Here is a 16,664-nt window from a genome sequence, read left to right as displayed (position 1 = left end):
GCACGCAAAGTGTCGCGTTTCGCTTGTTGACCACTTTCCAGTACTGCTGAACTATTGCCTTCCTATTAATCATGAAGGAATAATTGATTTTGTCGTTTAACATAAAAGAGTTAATTCAGCCCAGTGGGGCAAAAAGGCAGAAGTCAGGAAGGCAAGATGTAAAAAGGTGAACGCAAGAAGAGGTGACGCTGTCGCAACTAGACAAGAGGTGGGAGAAAAGAAAATTCGTCTTGTTGAAATATTGGTTAGCGGACTGAGGCTTCCCCCCCACAACCAGTTTGTTTTCTTTCATGAAGCATCCCATCTTTGTGGCTGTCTCTTTACTACCAAAGCCTTTCACTCCAGTGTGTTGCCAACGAAGAAGGAAAAGAAAAAGAAAATCATTAAATTCGTGTCTTTGGATAGTAGAAACAAGGCTACAGGTTAGATTAGATTAGAAAATACTAGCTTTGAGAAGGTGGTGGCGCTGGGAGGTATTGTATTTTACCATTTGGTTTTTGCTTCTTTGTTTATTGCATGGAAAGAGCTGGTTAGCAGCCCATGTGCTGCGGGACACTGATAACCAGGCGACCAACCTTAAAGATTTCAGTAATTTAATTACTACCCCACCTCAAGGGTATGCTGGTAGTATCTGTGCAGTCTCACATTTTGCAAGTGCAGGTATGTGTGTTCTACTTAGTACTCCAATGTCTGCATACAGAAAGGCTACCACAAAAATGCAGAGTTTTGAAGAGGAAAAGTTTTCATTTGGATCACAGCAGGTCTTTATCAGACCAGCTATATTTTTTCCTTTTATATCACAAATTGAAAGGCATTGCATGACCATTCATCAGTTGTGTATTTTGTGACCAAGTGGGCATTGACTTTAACTTCACTCCTGCTTGTGCGGAAAGCGCTAAAACAATTTTTTTTGCCTTTGTTGTTTCAGGAGCTTGGCTGATGGCTGATGCACAAGCATGGCTGCCACGGTGCCACACAACGTGACAGGCTTCGGTGTGCTCGGCCACGTCCAGAACTTTGTGCAGGTGCAGAAGTACTCAGTGGGTTTTGTGGTCCAGACGCTGCCCATCATAGCCAAGGTTCCTGCCCTGCTGGCCGCCGCGGGCACCTCCTGCAAACTAATGGAGGGGTATTAGGCCGAGGACTCTTGTGAGCCACTGACTGACAACCAATCAAATTTTGTTTCTCTACTGTAGAATTTTCTTCTCATGTCATTGACAGCTTTTTGAAAATAGATAGAACACAACTTTTCAAGTTTTCACCGTTAGGAAGTGCTAAAGTATATGAATATATCAGTTACATGAAAGTGATGGTGTTCCTGTTTGAGATCCCTTGTTGTTCCGTGGAAAGATATGTTGTTGTTTCCTTTTGATAAAATTCTTTTCTGACTTTTCTGATGCAATTCAGATGCTCTACTGTCAGTGGCACCAGAGCAAAATAAAACAAAATTGACAGGACGATCATGAAACCTGAAGCGCGAAATCTAAAACAGCAGTTGGATTTTCGCTCAGTAATTCCTTCGATGCTTTTACTTTAATTAATCCTTTCACTTTATGTCGAGGGTTTGCACAGGCGACAGAATTTTTCTGGAGGGTGGCTAGCTTGGCAGCCCCCTAGCTAGGAGGCATGGTGGGGCTGTGGCCGGTTGATGATGCTCTGGAGGGCAGCTGGCTTTCCCACTGTCTCTTTGAATAGTATTAAGGCGAAAGCCTTTAATGGCTCATACTCGCGGTGTCCGTCCGTCCATGACACTCATCTCGATAAGAAAAAAATCTTTTGCGCTATGGGATTCGAACCACTATTCCTCCATTCCAGAGCCGAGAGTGCTAACGACTACGCTACTTCCTGCTAACGAATATGCAGTTCTTTTTTATGTAGCGTTGTTCATTGCCTCTGGGCATAAGGGGAGTTTGGAAGAAAAGAGAAAAGAAAGAAAAGAATATAGTGCGTGGGTGTTAAATAAGGTATGAAAAATGTGCCCACCTAATGAAGGCGAGGAGGGAGCGGTGATGTGGCCCCTGCGTCCAATGAATATTGCCGCGAATATTTGCAGTGTGTTCGTTTTTCAAATCTGCCGCCAAATAACTTAGCGCTTTGTTTGCTACGCAAGACGCGACTAGATTTATCTCGATTGATCGCAGCCAGGCAGAGCTGATTCTACGTTGTTACGGAATGTTCTAGTAACTTTGCGCTCTTTATCTCGAACGTTCGCTATCAGCTTTAAATTGAGCACGGCCGACAGCGGCCGGAATTCTGTTCGACGACCGCCGAGCACGCTTGCCGCTTCGCCGCCGCCGAGTGATTCAGTCCATTTTGGGTGCAAGTCAGCCCAATAAACAGTTTGCTTTTAGAAGACCCTTTCGTCCGTCTTCATCGCTGCTTCGACTGCCGTCACCACTACGTGACATCTGGTGGAGGTGCGGGGTAGCCTTCCATGTTCCGGACGCCCCCTTCAAGTCGTGAAGCCAGCCCTGAGCGCTTCGCACACGAGGACGAGCCAGCAGCTCAGCGAGCGAGCCGACGTCTCCAGGGAGAGGAGCCTGAGTTCGGGAAATTGCCGGACCGCACAAGACAGCGAAAAGACGCGGCTACGTGCACCGAAACCTCGCCGAAGATGTCGACACCGATCATACTGCAGCAGCCGCGGGTGCCGCCAACTTTCAATGGATCCCTAGGCGAAGACCCTGAAGAATGGTTGGATCAATTTGAGCGCGTGGCGTCATTCATTAAGTAGGATGATGCGCCAAAAATTGGACACGTGTTTTTCTCATTGGGTGGCTCCGCACGCACGTGGTACGAAAACTACGAGTCGCCCCTTACGACATGGCCGCTATTTAAGAGAGAACTATTGAAGGTATTCACCAGTGTCATGAGGAAAGAAAGAGCCGAACGACTCCTCTAGTCCAGGATCCAGCTTCCGAATGAGCCCGTCCGCGGTTACGTCGAGGAGATGAAGCGCCTATTTCGCCGCGCCGACCCCGGATGACCGAGGAAAAGAAAGTTCAGTTTTTAATGCGCGGCGTAAAAGAACAACTCTTTGCAAGCCTCTCCCACCAGCCGCCAAAAACAGTCGAGGAATTCATGCAAGAAGCCTGCACGATTGAGAAGACCCTCGACGTCCGAGCTCGGCATTACAATCGTCCTTCCTCTGCCTGTGCAATCCGTTCGGACACGCCGGCCACCACCAGCGACAGCTTGCGGGAAGTTATCTGCGAAATCGTCCGAGAGGAGCTACGCCGATTACTGCCATCCTCCCCAAAGCCACAAGCAGCGACTCTGATGGGCGTGGTACGGGAAGAAGTGCAACAGGCACTTGGCACCCCGACGGCCACCGAACCCCAGGCCATGACCTACGCCGCTGCAGTAAGGACTACCCAGCCCAAACGACAACCCCCAAGTCCTCCCCGAGATGAGCCACTTGTTCCACAATGCCGCCTTCCAGCCCCCGCCCGCCCAGCCTATGACCGACGTTCAAGCCCCAGGAAATGCGACGCCTGGAGGACTTCCGACAACCGGCCGTTGTGCTTCCATTGCGGTGAGGCCGGCCATATTCTTCGTCACTGCCCGTACCGACGTATCGGTCTTCGAGGATTTGCCATTAACGCCCCACGACCACGCTTCGGGCAACGTCCGCAGGAAATCGACGAGTACCTGCGTCGAGAAGAGTACACCCCGAACCGCTTTTCGCGCTCACCATCGCCGTCAACCTCGCGCTTTGCGTCGCCACGCCGCAGCTACGCAGCCGCGGTACGAGGAAGGTCTCCCAGCTCCCGTAGGGGAAGCTAAAGGCAGCAACCTCTGGAGGTGCGGTTGCTCAAGAGCGAAACGCCGAAGATCATCCACCGACCACGCCCCATGAAGACGCTGCACCCGCGACGCCACATGAAGAACCGACACTCGCTGCACCGACGCCGCACACAATGAGAACCCCGGCCACGACGCAGGCTGCCTTGAAAACTACGCCGCCACCCAGAAGACCTTCGACCACACGCCCCACCCGCGACTCGCATACGCGACGAAGCCGTGACCCGACGCCAAGACCGACGTGCAATGCAAGAGCCAGGAGCTCTGACTTAGGAGTGACTATCGACGGCCGGAAAGTTACCGCTTTAGTCGACACAGGAGCCGATTACTCGGTGATAAATGGAACATTCGCTGCGTAGCTGAGAAAAGTCACAACGGCTTGGGACGGCCCACAAATTCGCACCGCAGGGGGCCACCTCATTACGCCAACAGGATGATGCACAGCGCGAGTGACTGTCAAAGGACATACCTATCCTGCGAGCTTTGTTGTGCTACCGCAATGCTCCCGCGAAGTGATCTTGGGTATGGATTTCCTTAATGAGCATCAGGCAATCATCGACCTGCGATCCAAGCTGATCACGCTTTCGACGGACGAAGCCATCGCTTCGATGAAAACTCGGGAAAATCACGTTGCCCTGAGTGTCCTGGAAGAAGAAGTGAGCGCCCCACCCCGATCAAGCGTTATCCTGACCGTAGGCGCCCCGAAAGCAATTAACGCTGAAGCCATCATCGAGGGCACCGTGCAGTTGCTCCTAGATCGAGGAATCAGCATCGCAAGGGGCATCGCACATTTGCGCAATGGCCAGGCCGAAGTACTGCTGACTAACTTCAGCAAAGAATACCGGCACATTAACAGAGGAACGACGGTTGCTTTCTTCGACGAAATATCTGACGTACGAGACTCCTTCGCCCTCTCCGACCCCTCCGCAGAAGATTCGCCTGACCAAAAGAACTCGCCCACTTTCGACATCAACCCAGCCCTGCACCGGAACAGACAAGACCAGATCCGCAATCTGCTTCAAAGCTACAGTGAGTGTTTTTCGACATCGCCGAAGGTGCGACAGACGCCAATTGCCAAGCATCGCATTATAACGGATCAACACGTCCGACCTCTCCGTCAAAGCCCCTACCATGTGTCACCGCGAGAACAAGCCATCCGGGACCAAGTCGAAGAAATGCTTCGCGACGACGTCATCCAGCCTTCAAACAGCCCATGGGCGGCACCGGTTGTTCTAGTGAGAAAGAAAGACGGCTCACTTCGATTCTGCGAGGATTACCGCCGCTTGAACAACATAACAAAGAAGGACGTCTACACCCTCCCCCGCATCGAAGACACACTGGACCGCCTTTGCAACGCAAAATATTTCTCATCGATGGACCTCAAGAGCGGCTACTGGCAAATTGAGGTCGACGAAAGAGATCGCGAGAAGACAGCATTCATCACCCCGGATGGGCTGTTTGGGTTCAAGGTGATGCTATTTGGTCTCTGTTCCGCACCAGCGACGTTTCAGCGAGTGATGGATACAGTGCTGGCAGGCCTGAAGTGGCAAATTTGTCTGGTATATTTAGATGACGTCGTTGTCTTCGCCTCGAACTTTGAAGAGCACCTCAAAAGACTTCGAACAGTACTAGACGCAATCAAGTCGTCTGGCCTAACCTTGAAAGCAGAGAAATGCCACTTTGCTTACGAAGAGCTGCTGTTTCTAGGCCACATCGTTAGGAAGGAAGGAGTGCGCCCAGACCCGCAGAAAACAGCTGCTATTGAACAGTTTCCACCGCCGGCCGATAAGAAAGCACTGCGCCGATTTCTCGGACTGGGCGCATATTACCGACGATTTGTGAAAAACTTTTCCCGCATCGCCGAGCCCCTGGTCCAACTGACGAAGGCAGACGTGCCGTTTAAATGGGAAGCGCCGCAAGCAGAAGCCTTCAAGGAACTTCAGCGTCGATTACAGTCCCCACCGATCCTTGCGCATTTTGATGAAAACGCCGATACTGAAGCTCATACCGACGCAAGCAGCATGGGACTAGGCGCCGTCCTCGTTCAAAAAAGCGACAGGCTGGAGAAAGTCATCGCATACGCTAGCCGTTCCCTTTCCAAGGCCGAGGCTAACTATTCGACAACTGAGAAGGAGTGCCGGCTACGTCAAAATTCCGCCCCTACCTCTACGGACGGCCGTTCAAGGTGGTCAGCGACCACCACGTGCTCTGCTGGCTTGCCAATTTGAAGGACCCCTCTGGCCGACTTGTTCGATGGAGTCTGCGTCTCTAGGAGTTTGACGTCACCGTCGTTTACAAGTCCGGACGCAAGCACTCTGACGCCGATTGCCTCTCCCGAGCCCCTGTAGATCCACCGCCGCCGGACGACGATGAGGACGCCTTCCTGGGACCCATCAGCCCCAGCTCTTTTGCTCAGCAGCAACGCTCGGACCCCGACCTAAAAGGCCTCATCGAGTACCTGGAAAGCAAGGTTTCTTCACCCCCGCTTCATTCAAGCGAGGACTGCCTTCCTTCTGTGTGCAGAATGAGGTCCTTGTGAAGAAGAACTTTACAGCGAACAAAACAGCCTACCTCCTTGTTGTACCTACTTGTCTCCGCGAAGAAGTTCTACAGGCTTCACACGACGAGCCGACAGCTGGACATCTCGGGTTTACTCGCACCCTCCGCCGCATTCAAGACAAGTATTACTGGCCCCGACTGTCTGCCGATGTCGCACACTATGTGAAAACCTGCCGAGATTGTCAGCGACGAAAGACTCCTCCCACACGACCAGCAGGATTTCTGAGCCCCATTGAACCTCCCTCAAGGCCCTTTCAGCAGATTGGCATGGACTTGCTTCGCCCTTTTCCAACGTCAACATCTGGAAATAAGTGGATCATCATAGCGACCGTACTGATCCGGAGTTCCCGGGTTCGAACCCGACCGCGGCGGCTGCGTTTTTATGGAGGAAAAACGCTAAGGCGCCCGTGTGCTGTGCGATGTCAGTGCACGTTAAAGATCCCCAGGCGGTCGAAATTATTCCGGAGCCCTCCACTACGGCACCTCCTTCTTCCTTTCTTCTTTCACTCCCTCCCTTATCCCTTCCCTTACGGCGCGGTTCAGGTGTCCAACGATATATGAGACAGATACTGCGCCATTTCCTTTCCCCCAAAAACCAATTATTAATTATTATTATAGCGACCGACTACCTGACCCGCTACGCCGAGGCGAAAGCCCTACCGAACGGAACAGCAGCAGAAGTCGCCAAATTTTTCGTGGAGGGCATTCTTCTTCGACACGGCGCCCCCGATGTGCTCATCACGGACAGAGGAACAGCATTCACGGCGGAACTAACGCAAGCCATCCTGCGCTACAGCCAAACCAGCCACCGGAGGACAACTGCATACCATAACGGACTGACCGAGCGCCTGAACAAAACCATCGCCGATATGCTCGCTATGTATGTCGATGCCGAACACAAAACCTGGGATGTCATCCTGCCTTACGTCGTCTTCGCCTACAACACCGCAGTGCAGGAGACCACCCAGATGACACCTTTTAGGCTCGTCCATGGCAGGGAGGCCACGACCACGCTAGACGCCATGCTGCCCAACGTTACAGAAGAAGGGAACGTCGACGTTGCCGCCTACCTTCAACGCGCAGAAGCAGCTCGAAGGCTTGCCCGATCACGGATCAAAGATCAGCAGCGGTCCGACGCCAGACGCTACAACCTACGAAGACGCAATGCGGAATAAAAGCCAGGAGACCAAGTCTGGGTGTGGACGCCCATTCGCCGCCGTGGATTGAGTGAAAAGCTTTTGCGCCGCTATTTCGGCCCGTACAAGGTTCTTAGTCGGCTGGATGAACTGATTATGAAGTTATCCCTGACGCAATGACTGCATCCCAGCGACGCCGCGTACGACCAGAAGTTGTCCATGTAGTCCGTCTGAAGGCGTATTATGCGCGCTAAAGGCCGCTGCATTTCAATGCTCTATTTTCGCAAGATCCGTTTTTCTCCTTACTAGTCGCATTATTTGTTTTAATGCATCGGGTCGATGCTTCTTTGAGAGGGGAGTAATGCCGCGAATATTTGCAGTGTGTTCGTTTTTCAAATCTGCCGCCACATAACTTTATCGCTTTGTTTGCTACGCAAGACGCGACTAGATTTATCTCGATTGATAGCAGCCAGGCAGAGCTAATTCTACGTTGTTCCGGAATGTTCTAGTAACTTTGCGCTCTTTATCTCGAACGTTCGCTATCAGCTTTAAATTGAGCACGGCCGACAGCGGCCGGCTTTCTGTTCGACGACCGCCGAGCACGCTTGTCGCTTCGCCGCCGCCGAGTGATTCAGTACATTTTGGGTGCAAGTCAGCCCAATAAACAGTTCATTTAGAAGACCCTTTCGTCCGTCTTCATCGCTGCTTCGACTGCCGTCACCACTACGTGACAATATATGAGGACGGGTCTGGATGGAGACCCGCTGCTGCCAGGTAGCGAATTCTAGTTCGCTTCAGTGCCGGGCAATTTGACAATTGGTGAATGTCAGCCTCAGTGTCTTGTGAGTTGCAGACTGGACAGCCTAGGTGGGGATATAAGTGTCGAAATTGAGGCCACGTCCGAGTTACGGCAGGAGTGAGGGCAGCTCCTACCCGGATCCTCCGGAGCACAACCTCCTCTGCACGGGTAAGGCCGCGGGGAGGGTTATTGCACAAAGAGGGACGAGAGCACGCATGCGGCGCCGGAGGTGTTCCTTTCTTGTGAGAAGGAGGGTAGCATCATCCATACTGAGGAATTGAGGCATTGACGTGGGTAGGGTTGGCAAGCGGGTGGTTGCAGAATCTGCAGATCTTTGTGAATTTAGTAGGTCACGTGGGATCCACTCCAATCGAATGGCTTACGGGATACGAGCCGCCAGGGGATATTCTGGCACATTTCTTGGCTGCGACTGACGCGTCGGAGTAGACGAGTTCCTTGAATGGCATCAGTACGGATGATAATGTGAGCGGTAGGGAGCAAAGTAACTGCGACTACAGAGCGAAGCGCATCTTGTATAGCAAGCAGCTCAGCACAGAAGGAAGTAGGGCGTTCCGCGAATCGAAACCTGGCCGTCTTGTTAAGTGCAGGCTGGCAGGGACAGTAATGTGCAGCCGTCATTACACAGCCCAGGATGCTGGTATCAACATATATAATAATTGAGCCGCGGGGTAGGAGACTATCTTGTTCTGCGATTCGCTCGCGAAGGGACGATGCCGCATAAGGTGAGGTTGGGCGACGTAGATCGGTAGCTTTATTGTCGCTCAGCTCCACAAAGTACCATGGGGGAAGAACTGACGGCGGCGGCGACAGTATGGTGTGTGATGAAGCAAAGGTCCGGAGTGCTCGCGCTGAATGCAGAAGGGTGGCCTTCAGGCTACGGGCATCACGGCGCTGCTGCACAAGCTCGTCAAGGGTATTTAACTGAGCATTTTCTTGAAGTGCCACGATCGGCGTGATGCGTTGAAGGCAAGTGATAGCTCTCATTGCCTCTCGATTGACGGCTTTCAGGCGATCCCACTGAGCTCTGGTTAAGTGTTGGAACTGTTCTTGGTAAATGAGGCGCGGTTGCAAAACCGCTTTCACCAAATGTCGTGCGACATGGGAGCGAGCGCCGCCGGTTTTGGGAGCAATACGTCTGATTAGGCCCAAAGTTTGCAATTCCTGCTTTTTAGCTTAAGAAAGCCAGGCAGTACCCGTTTCGGACTGATGTATTGACAAACCCAGGATTTTCAATGTCGAAGATTCTTGAACTGCGGTTCCAGATAGTTGGAGACGGATTGGCATGGCAGCGAGTTTATGGCGTCCCCGGCGGTTGGCCACTGACATGAACGTAGTTTTGCTAACTGAAAGCTGTAGGCTGACAGACATAGCGTAATTGGCGGTAATATCTAAGGCTGACTGTAGGGCCGCCGCTTGAGTTAGCAGGTCATGGTGAGGGCTCCATACCGTGATATCGTCGGCGTACAGTAAGAACCTAATGTCAGGGACATCATGTAAGCGCCATGCAAGAGGAATGAAGGCAATATTGAACAGTGTTAGTGACAGCACCGAGCCTTTAGGTACGCCGCGAACAGATTCAAATGATCCAATGGAGTCACCACTGAGGCGCATGGCAAATCGTCTGCCTTCTAGGGAGGATTTTATAAAACTGCATACTCGAAGAGGGAACTGCAGCATGTCAATAGAATGCAAAATGGCAGCATGACTTATATTATCATAAGCCTTTTCGATATCCATGGCGAGGACGGTACGTACACTGTGGCTACGATGAGAGAACTTGCGACGCCAAGACAGCCAAACATTCTTCAGTGCCGATGAATGGACGGAAGCCAATTTGGGTGGGGTGGCAGAAACCGTGGTGCTCCAGCCACCACGACAGTCGTGTGGCTAACATTTTCTCTGTCAGCGTGTACAGTGTTGATGTTAGAGAAATAGGCCTGAAGCTGCCAAGATCCGTCGGTGGCTTCCCTGCTTTTAGAATTGGGATCACAGTGGCCAATTTCCAAGTCCCAAGCACAGAGCCGTTTAGCCATACTGTGTTAATGGTGTCGAGAAATTGAGGGAGGACAGCACAACTCATGTTCTTGTACACCTCATTTGGAATGGCATCCGGACCGTCGAAGTCTTTCGTTTAGCCTCATCTATTGCTGCAAGCAACTCAGGCATGGTAAAAGAAGACGCAGTACCCTCGGCATCTGGTGCTGATGGCAGTTTATCTACGTGAGCGGGAATCCCTGCCAAGCTAGACTGGGTAGCTGAGGGTGGCAGCATATTATATTTTGGAAAGAATTTTCGTGCCGCTTCTCTGGCGAAATCCTCCGGAGACAAGTTAGCTGCGAAGCATGAAGTGCTAGCTGCATCGGGGCGACGGTAACAGTGTTTCATTGCACGAAAAGTTTGCCAGAGCTATGGATTCGACGACTTCACAGAATACTGCTCGCACCGCGCATGCCACTGCCTTTCGTGATAGATCGCGTTCGTATTTGCGAGCCTTAGCAGTAATATAGTTTAGTCTTATACGTGCCTGTGCAGATGTGGGATCACGTGAGGCTGCCAGCTCGGCCTGTCGGCGAGCAGCCCACAAGTTTAGCAGACCGATATCTGGAACCGGTCGATCGATATCCGCCCAGGTGCGGGTGGTAGCCCTGTTTAACGCGCATTGTATGCGGTCAACAAGCGATGGTGACGACTCTGCAGGGAGATCCTGAAGAATAGCTCGGAAACAATCCCAATTGACCACCGTGAACTTGCGGCGTAACCGGCGAGCCCGTGATGTATGGACACCGATGATTATAGGGTGGTGGTCACTTCCCCAACAGTCAGGATCAAGGTGCCACGAGGGAGTGCCGGGGCCAGACCACCACGTCAGATCAGGAGCATAGGTGCTACTGTGACTGTGACGCATAACCCGCGTTGCTGAACTGGGGTGCTTTAGAAGAATAAACAATCCGCGAAGGCATCCCGCACACGCCTGCCGCGGGGGCTCGAAGTAGGGTACCCCCAGTCTGGGTGTGAGGCGTTGAAGTCACCTCGACTAAAATCGGACACCCGGGGTATTGCCTACGCACTGTCAATAACCACGCTAGATTAATACGGGAGGGAGCGCCACCCGCTGGTTTTACGTAGTAGAATACCACCACAATAGTTGCCTTCGGTAATTTTACAGCAACTGCAACTACCTCCTGATACGAGGTGCACCAAGTTTCCAGAGAGAGGCATACGTGAGGGAAACGCGTGTTAACGTACATTGCCGCCTTTCCTGGTGGGGAAGTAGTGTGCACACGATGGTCGTTCATTGAAGGCGGCGCGTAACCACTGAAGCCCGGAATTGCTGGCAAGGCCTTGGTCTCCTGCAGTAACATGGCCCACACCTGGAGCTTGTGCAAGTGAAGACAGGTTTTGAGCTCTCCCACTTTAGTGGAGAGGCCTCTACAGTTCCACTGGAGCACACCAGAAAAGCCGGAATGCGCCATCTTCGCTTAGTAGTTCAAGCGTTGCAAGAGAACAGATGTGATGTTGGGTAACTGGGTAACTATGAAGCGGAGCAGGAACGCTGCAGAATTATCTGGCAATGTAGCAGGTACTCTGGGAGGAGCGGTGAAAGAAGCTGGTGGGCGGTACATGTTCGGCGCTGATTCATCCTTTCTAGTGGCGGTGCGAGATCCCGCTGCATGTATGCGGCGCGCAAGCAGTTCACGGTGTTGTGGTAGCCTTGAGTCATCTGCCAGAAGGCGTGCAATTTGGTCATCAACTGCTACCATGTCATCGTTGAGAGGTTCCGGGAAGCTGCGCTGTTTTGTAGCCTGCTGATGTCAGCATTCCTTACGCACTTTATCGCTATAAGTCTGCTGGATAGCAGTTTCATGCGTGTGGAACACGGGAAGTTCGCGCCATTTGTCATCACCCCACTGGAGAGGTGTAAACCGTTTGGAAGTCTGCACAAGGGGCGTATTCACATTCTCAGTCATTTGCTTAGAATACCCACGACGAATCTTTTCTGGTGCCTTCTGCTTTGTGGGGCAAGTAGGTGATGTGATGTCATGGTCGTCAGTTTTGCAGAAGCCACATTATCTTAATTCATAAGAAGGGAGACGCCAAGGACTTGAAAAATTACAGGCCGATCAGCTTACTATCCGTTGCCTACAAAGTATTTACTAAGGTAATCGCTAATAGAGTCAGGGCAACGTTAGACTTTAATCAACCAAAAGATCAGGCAGGCTTTCGTAAAGGATATTCCACAATAGATCATATTCACACTATCAATCAGGTGATAGAGAAATGCGCAGAATATAACCAACCTCTCTATATAGCTTTCATTGATTACGAGAAAGCATTCGACTCAGTGGAAACCTCAGCAGTCATACAGCCATTGCGTAATCAGGGGGTAGAAGAGCCTTATGTCAAAATACTGGAAGATATATATAGCAACTGCACAGCTACTATAGTCCTCCATGAAGTCAGCAATAAAATTCCAATAAGAAAGGGCGTCAGGCAAGGAGACACGATCTCGCCAATGCTGTTCACCGCATGTTTCCAGGAGGTTTTTCGAGGCCTGAATTGGGAACAGTTGGGAATAAGAATAAATGGAGAATACCTAAATAATCTGCGATTTGCTGATGACATTGCCTTGCTGAGTCACTCAGGAGGTGAACTGCAAATCATGATCAACGAGTTAGACAGGCAGAGCAGATCGATGGGTCTAAAAATTAATATGCAGAAAACCAAGGTAATGTTCAACAGCCTAGCAAGGGAACAACAGTTCACAATTGGCAGCGAGAGCCTAGAAATTGTGCCGGAATACGTCTACTTAGGGCAGGTAGTGACAGCTGATCCGGATCATGAGAGGGAGATAACTAGAAGGATAAGAATGGGGTGGAGCGCATATGGCAAATTCTCGCAGATAATGAGTGGCAGTTTACCAATTTCCCTCAAGAGGAAAGTGTACAACAGCATAATCTTACCGGTACTCACCTACGAGGCAGAAACGTGGAGGCTAACGAAAAGAGTTCAGCTTAAGTTAAGGACAACGCAGTGAGCCATGGAAAGAAAAATGATAGGTGTAACGTTAAGAGATCGGAAGCGGGTGTAGTAAGGCTACACCCTGCAGTGGGTGTAGTAAGGCTGATGATGATGATGATGATGATCTGTACGCCGCTGCGCCTTCTGACGCAGGTTCCACTTGAGTTGTGAAAGGGCAGGATCTACGCATATGGCCAGGTCTGAAGCAATTGTAGCAGTGGACGGCAGTTGGTTTGTATGGCCGAGGCCGTAAAATGCAGCCATAATAGTACAAGCAGGCCGGCGGTGTTGGTGGGCCTTGCAGGGTGACGATGCATGAGCGCCCCTTTCCCATGTAACGTGCCTGGATCACTCGGTGAGTGGGACAATAAAGCTCACGCTGAAGGGCGGCCTGGTTCTCATTAACATCGGCGTTGTAGACAACACAACGTGGCAAGTCGGATCCATCAACCAGGTACATCGGTACCGCTACGGAGACCTCGCTGCTAACTGTAATGCACTGTAGCGTTTTCAGACGTTCAACGGCAGCTAAGGTGGGGAGCCACACAGCAATGGTATTGGACTTCTTTCTGGCCGTACAGCCGCGAAAACCTTTCGTTCCGAGACATGCATCCAGGTTTGCCTGAAGAATTCTGGTCGGTATATCTGTACGGATTTTCATTGCCAGAGATTTGATAGTGACTTTTTAACTCACTGAGCCGTGGGTAAGCACAACTGGGCGGTATGTGGTTAGGCAGGAACGTTTGCCTTGTGAGCCGTCGCTGGCCGAAGAGGAACCCGTTGCAGCGTCTTCCGAAGGGCGCTTTTGAGGAGAGCGGAAGACCGGCGGCCCGATTGGCGGGGCTGATGACAGGTCCATTGGAGTGCTCAACGTACCATGTGGTATTGGTAGAGGTCGATCCAGAAGTACAGGCTGAGCAGCCGTATTTGTGTTCCGTCCAGAGGGTAAAGCACTCACGAGCTGTTGTACATCTGGAGAAGGCAGGACAGGCGCCGTATCTGATGAAACAAAGGCATGATTTTGGAGGTCCGGCCCATGCTCAGTGGGCGGTTGTACTGGCGAGAATGCCACAGAGGCAAGCGGCGCGGGCGGAGCTACCCCCGCCAGCACGTCACCGGAGGCGCTAGGCCTCGCCTCGGTGCGCAGTTCGAGTCCAGGAATAACTGCGTGACATTTTCTGTATGAGACGCAACCAGGCGGCGACTGAAAATCCGAAGCCTCCTCGGATGTCGTGAATGCAGTTAGTTTGCTATAGGGAACGTGGTTAAGCGGCAAGCGAGATTTTCACAAGAGCGATGTGAAGGCACCTTAACAAGGACACTGTAATGTAGTTCTTGTCTAGTACACTGGAGAGTGTTTGCAGAAAGGCGTCGAATCAGACCGATGCCTCCTAAAAGCCCTCCAGTGTCTCCAGCATTTAAGATTCACAAACAATTGTGTACTTAATTAACATCTTAACCCAACGTCAGGGACACAAGCAGCAACACCGCGATAAAGGCTTTCGCCCCACCGCACTTTAGGTCAACAAAGGGTCCCCTGAATTTTTTTACTGTTGCTTCTTTTTTCTCTGCTGCTGGATGTACTTCTGGTGTGTGGAGGCAGGTGGGTTTATGATGGGTGGTTCTTGTCGAGGGTGGAGTAGGCAGGTTATTAGCACTTCTTGGTAGTGTAGGCTTCATTCACTGAGGCTTCACACACATAAAATTTCTTGTCCTCACACAGATAACGCTGCTCTTAGTACTATTGTAGCAAAAAGTTGTTGTGTACTGAAGTGTATTGTGTACTGAAGTTAGTGCTTGTTTGCGAGTGAACAATGGACACAGCATGTACGCCGCCTCCTGCACCTAAACTCCCGACGTGAGCACATTTTCCTCCTTCCCATTGTGGGGAGCCTCTTCTCCCCACCTTTTCCGGTCTCCGCTGCCATCCCACGTCTAAGTGTGTGATTACTTTGGACTGTACAACCGATGGGTCAAAAAAACTTAGGCATACACTGGAATCGAGTGCAGATAAATAGTTCTTGTCTCCTCAGACGGCTTCCTAAGTCGACGGCGCGGTGGCTCAGTGGTTATGGCGCTCGGCTGCTGACCCGAAAGACGCGGGTTTGATCTTGGCGGCGGCGGTTGCATTTCGATGGAGGCTAAATGCTGGAGGGCCGTGTACTGTGCGATATTAGTGCACGTTAAAGAACCCCAGGTGGTTGAAATTTCCGGAGTCCTTCACTACTATGACGCTCATAGCCTGAGCCGCTTTGGATTTTTTGTGAGCTTTACTTCAAACCTGCTTCACTCCATCATACCTACTGATCCAAGCATGTTTTTGGTGCACACTTATATTTAACACTTTCACTGCAGCGGCGACTTTCGAAAACCTAATCCCTGTAGGGCGCGGCCCACTGGTTCGCCACGTTTAATTTTCTTGGGCGTATTGCGACAATGCACAGCTACGATGCACATGGAGCACGGTGAAGCCAACTTCTTGGAAACGCCAATAAACGACCACAGCGACATGGCGTGTGTCCTTTCCACAGGCTATTTGATAAATCAGAGCTTAGCGACAGATTCATCGCGCGACTCAGTGTCTTGGGTCACTCACTGGTAATCAAAGATGCAGTGAACGTGTTAAAGCATCATTTTGGGTGTTTTCTTAATTTCTTTTACCAATATATTAGCATAAGAAATGTAATTATTTATTTATTTCAATACCTTCAAAGCCTCTGGGGGCTTCAGAGAAGGAGTGCATATATATATATATATATATATATATATATATATATAGTTTGATTTCAAGTTTATTATTAGGCTGCAAAACAGTCTATACTGTTGAAATGTATGGCATTAGTGAGTTGCAAGTTTTCATTTTCCCTTTCTCAGGTGCACACCTGATGTGCCTTCCAAGAAGAAAGCTGAAGCATATTGCAAAGAAATTGAGCAGCAGGAGGGGTGCCCAGCGTGGATCATTGGCGATGCTGAAGGGGAGCGGATAGCAATGCTGACAGACTCTCCACGCATGCTCTAAGTGCCTTCAGCCGACAAGGAGTCTGAGCTGTGGCAACACAGGCTTAGGAATAGGGGACAGGGAAAGAATTTGTTGCGAGGAAGGTCTCCAGCCGTTCAAGGAGTTTTGAAAAAGTTTGAGCTATGAAGCTTTTACTGATGGGGTACCTTATGGCTGTATTATGAAACTACGAATGCCACATACACGAGTGGCGACAGCTTTGCTCTTATGCGGCCTGCATGAGCTCCAAACAAACATTTTGTGTTGTGTCTGCGATATTTTATGCACTTTATGAGCACACTGATATTTTTGTTTAACATAGTCCTCT

The 16,664-nt window shown here is 50.9% G+C and overlaps 1 pseudogene; it reads left to right on the top strand.

Moving 5' to 3' along the window:
• The first annotated feature begins 956 nt into the window (after positions 1-956).
• LOC144129536 (inactive selenide, water dikinase-like protein pseudogene) lies at positions 957-16,357 on the top strand (annotated as a pseudogene).
• The last annotated feature ends 307 nt before the right edge of the window (positions 16,358-16,664 follow it).

Source organism: Amblyomma americanum, chromosome 4, assembly GCF_052857255.1.
Source record: "Amblyomma americanum isolate KBUSLIRL-KWMA chromosome 4, ASM5285725v1, whole genome shotgun sequence".
In the NCBI taxonomy this organism is placed as follows: Eukaryota; Metazoa; Arthropoda; class Arachnida; order Ixodida; family Ixodidae; genus Amblyomma; species Amblyomma americanum.
Note: the sequence above shows the minus strand (reverse complement) of the source record. Positions and strands in the feature narration are given on the sequence as shown.